The sequence below is a fragment of the Penaeus monodon genome, chromosome 7, assembly GCF_015228065.2.
Source record: "Penaeus monodon isolate SGIC_2016 chromosome 7, NSTDA_Pmon_1, whole genome shotgun sequence".
In the NCBI taxonomy this organism is placed as follows: Eukaryota; Metazoa; Arthropoda; class Malacostraca; order Decapoda; family Penaeidae; genus Penaeus; species Penaeus monodon.
Window position 1 is genome coordinate 38,521,637 of NC_051392.1, and position 4,268 is coordinate 38,525,904.

The window sequence follows — 4,268 nt, forward strand, 5'->3', positions numbered from 1 at the left end:
TCTCTCTCTCTCTCTCTCTCTCTCTCTCTCTCTCTCTCTCTCTCCCTCCCTCTCTCTCCCTCTTTCTCTCCCTCTCTCCTTGACCATAAACCTCTTGTTTGTGTTTCTCCGCCGTGTCGTGCGTAGGTCGGTCCTGTTTCTCCGAAGCGACCTTGAGGGTCAAACAGCGATCACGAGGCGCATGCGTGGCCGCCTCATGATCATGACCTACACCTCTCCCTTCCCTTCTCTTCTCTTCTCCTCTCTCGCTTTTCTCTTCGCTTCTCCCTCTTTCTCTCTGCCTCTCTCTTCAATTCGTTTCTCATCTGTCTCTGTCTCTCCCTTCTCTTCTCTTCTCCCTTGCTCTCTTTTTCTCTGTCTGTCCCTCATCCCCCACCCCCATCTATCAAGATCTGTCTATCTACCTTCCTCTCTCTTTTGCATATTTCTTTATATCTGTCTACCAATACCTACATAAGGAACGACAGCATGTATCTTTTTCTTCTTCTTCCTCTTCTTCTTCTTCTTCTTCTTCTCCTTCTTCTTCTTCTTCTCCTTCCTCTTCTTCTTCCTCTTCCTCTTCTTCTTCTTCTTCCCCTTCGTCTTCCTCTTCTTCCCTTTCCTTTCATTCTCTCTTTCGTTAAGCAGAGCATGCAGTGTTGATATGCAAACAGAAGCCCGATCTCAGCATTGTTTTGGTTCCTCAGCAGACGCCGCAGACACAACAAGGAGAGCGTCCCAGTGGGGCAAGAGAGAGCGGGGAGGTCATGGGTGTGTGAAGGAGAGAGGGAGGGAGGGGGAGGGGAGAGACAAAGAGAGAGGGAGGGAGGGAGGGCAGGGGAGAGAGAGAGAGAGAGAGGAGAGAGAGAGAGAGAGAGAGAGAGATAGGAGAGAGAGAAGAGAGAGAGAGAGAGAGAGAGAGAGAGAGAGAGAGAGAGAGGAGAGAGAGAGTAGAGACAGACGATGAGCAGATGGATTAAGAGAGAGGGAATGAGAAAATTGTGAAGAGAAATGAGTAGAGAGAGAGAGAATGGGTGAAAGAGAGAGAGAGAGAGAGAGAGAGAGAAACGAAATGACAATTGAAAAACGGAGGACTATAAAAAAAAAAAAAAAAAAAATTCGGCCATACCAATCGTTTCATTCATTTTCATAGATTTCTCCCAGCATGGCAATCGATTATTAAAAAGGCGGAATACATAATTGAGATATAACTAAAAACGGTAAATAGCGAGAACAAAAACTAATAATCGATATATATATCATTAAGATGAATAACAAAATAAGCAAAATTGGCCTAACGGTTTTTTTTATAAGGATAGGTGTTAGCGTACAACGGTGGAACGCACCTTCTTATCTCTACATATCATATTTTCATTTCCAGCTCTTTGAATCATCTTTCTTCCATTAATCATTCTTCACATTTTTACATTACATTTTCATTGAATCATTTTTCTTCACATTCACCTTTGCTTGGCTGAATAAGTAGCCAAATGCCAGTCAAGCAGTACCCACAAGGTTTCAAATGATCCTAAAAATTCATATGACAGAGTCCATAGCGAAAAATTATTCCTTGGCATTCTACTTTCTAGGTGTGTTTGTAAAGAAAAGAAAGAAAAGAAAGGAGAAAAAGGAAAGAAAAGAGAAAAAAGAAAGAAAAGAATGCAATACAATGCCGGTGGTCCGGCGAACACTGAGGACCGTAAGAGGTTGTGCGCGGAAAAGAAGAAAAAGAAGAAGAAGAAAAAGAAAAGAAAAAAAGAAAAAAGAAAGAAAAGAAAGGAGAAAAAGGAAAGAAAAGAGAAAAAAGAAAGAAAAGTGAAAAAAGAAAGAAAAAAAGAAAGAAAAGTGAAAAAAGAAAGAAGAGTGAAAAAAAAGAAAAATAGAGAGAAAAGAATGAAAAGAAATAAGAGAAGAAAAAGAAAAAAAAAGTTTCACTAACGCAGGCAGAAAACCTTTCTCGAACTTTCAAAGACAAGAAAAATTCCATTGAGACATTAAGTTAAACACCCGTTCGCATAACAGGCGATTTTGACTTGAATTTCTCGTGTTTTTTTTTTTTCTTTCTTTTTTTTTTTTTTCTTTTTTCTTTAGCTTTCTGTTTTGTTACTGTTTCTTTACGATTTTGTTTGTTTTCATTTAATTTTTATTATTCTACTTTTTCATACTTCTTTTTCTTTCTTACATTTTCTTTTTTTCCTTTTTTGTCATCCTGGTTTTTCTACTAAGAATATTATTATTGTTAACAAAATTAGCTTATTAAAAAAAAAAAGTTTTTATTTGTATGTTTACATTTATCTACAACGTTTTTTTCTATTTTAAAAATCGTTAAACACATCAACAACAACAAAATAATAAATATAAAAAGAAAAAAACAATGAAGGAAAAAAATATAAAAAAAGAAAAATATAAAAGAGAAACAAAGAAATGAAAAAAGAAAAGAAAACGGGAATATATTCACAAGGAAACGGGAAACACGAAGGGGTAACCATGATATTTCCGCCTAAAAAAAACACAACACCCTCTACAAACCGACAACTTTCTTGCCCACTTCCCGAGATCTTCCGGCGTCTAGGGAGAGAGAGAGACCTGTTTGTTACGCAGGTCGTTCGCTCAAAGACGACCTTGTGATCAGCAGAAGCCGGCGTGGTGGTCGTGTTGGGTGGAGGAGTGGGAGGGAGGAAGGGGGAGGGGGTGGAAGGGAGTGGATAGGATGGATGGGAGGGGGGGGAGGGGGAAGTGGGAAGGGGTGGTCGGTAGGGGAGGGGCAGAGGGATGGGTAGGTGGGAGAGGGGGTAGAAGGTGCCCCTTCGAGTAGGACTGCATTGTTGCTGTTAGCTTCTTGCATTTGCATTTGTTAAACCGGTCTTCTGATACAGACAGTGTACGTGTCTTTTATCTGCAAACTGTTTCTTAAAATTCAGACACAAAACAAGTAGACAGACACACGAGGGATCCACTTTCTAAAAGGGATGCTTTGCTGTGATATTTATATAACGGGTCCCTCACCTTTCTCTCTGCCCTTCCTCTCTCTTCTCTTTGTTTACTGGTCTCTTCCTCCCCTTCTCTCGCCTTTACCCCGATTTTTCCTCTCCTCCATCCCCTCCTCCTCCCCTGTCATTTCCCTCTTCCTCTCTCCCCTTCTTCGCTTATTCTCTCTCCCTTCCTCCCTAACTCCTCTCTCCCTCCCTCTCTTCCTCCTCCTTCCTCCGCTCTTCATTCCTTCCTCCTTTCTCTCCTCTCTCCCTCCCTCTCTTCCTCCTCCTTCCTCCCCTTTTCATTCCCTCCTCCTTTCTCTCCTTCCCTCCCTTCGCTCCCCTCCCTCCCTCCCTCCTTCCCTTCACCTTCGCTATTCCCTCCCTTCCATCCTCTGCCGCTCTCCCTTACCCCTTCCTCCCTCTCCTTCCCTCATCCCACCCTTTCTCCCTTCTCCCCTTTTCCTCTTTCCCTCCCTTCCAAACCCTCCTTTCCTTCCTCTCACATCTCTCACTTTCTTTTTCTCTTCATCTCTTCCTCCTCCTCCTCTTTCTTCCTCATCTTTCCTCTTCTTCTTCCTCCCTCCTCTTCCCCATCTTCCTCTTCCTCTTCCTCCCTCCCTTTTCCTTCATTCATTCACCTCCTCCTTCCTTCTCCCCTTTAATCCTCCTCCGTCATCCTCCCTCTTCCTCCCTCCTTCCATCTCTTCCTCCATGCCTCCCTTCCTCATTCCTTCTCCCCCTCCATCCCCCCTTCCTCCCTCCCTCCTTCTCCCCCTCCATCCCTCCCTTCCCCCCTCCTTCTCCTCCCCATCCATCCTTCCTCCCTCCTTCCTCCTCCTCTCTCACCCCCCCCCTCACCCCGCCTGCATGCAACATCATACCCTGCGCGCCTTCCCCGTGTGTCATGTACCTGAATGACAAGCCTGAAAAAGGTCGTTGTTCATTTCGCTGTTCGTGAGAGAGAGTGTGGGGTGAACGGGCTGGGAGGGAGGGAGGGAAGGAGAGGGAAGGAAGGAGGGAAGGAGGGTGGGAGAGGGAGCGAAGGAAGGAGAGGGAGAGAGGGAGGGAAGGAAGGAGGGATGGAGAGAGAGGGAGGGAGGAAGGAGGGAGGGAGAGGGAGGGAAGGAAGGAGGGAGGGAAGGGTTTGGGAGCAAGAGAGAGTGGGAAGGGGAGACGGAGAAAGAGAAAGAAAAAAAAAGAGAGAAAAAAAGAATGAGAAAATGAGAAAAATGAGAAAAAGAAAGAGAAAGAAAAAAAAAGACAAAAAAAGAGAAGAGAAAAAAAGAAAAAAAAAAAGAGAAAGAGAGAAAGAGA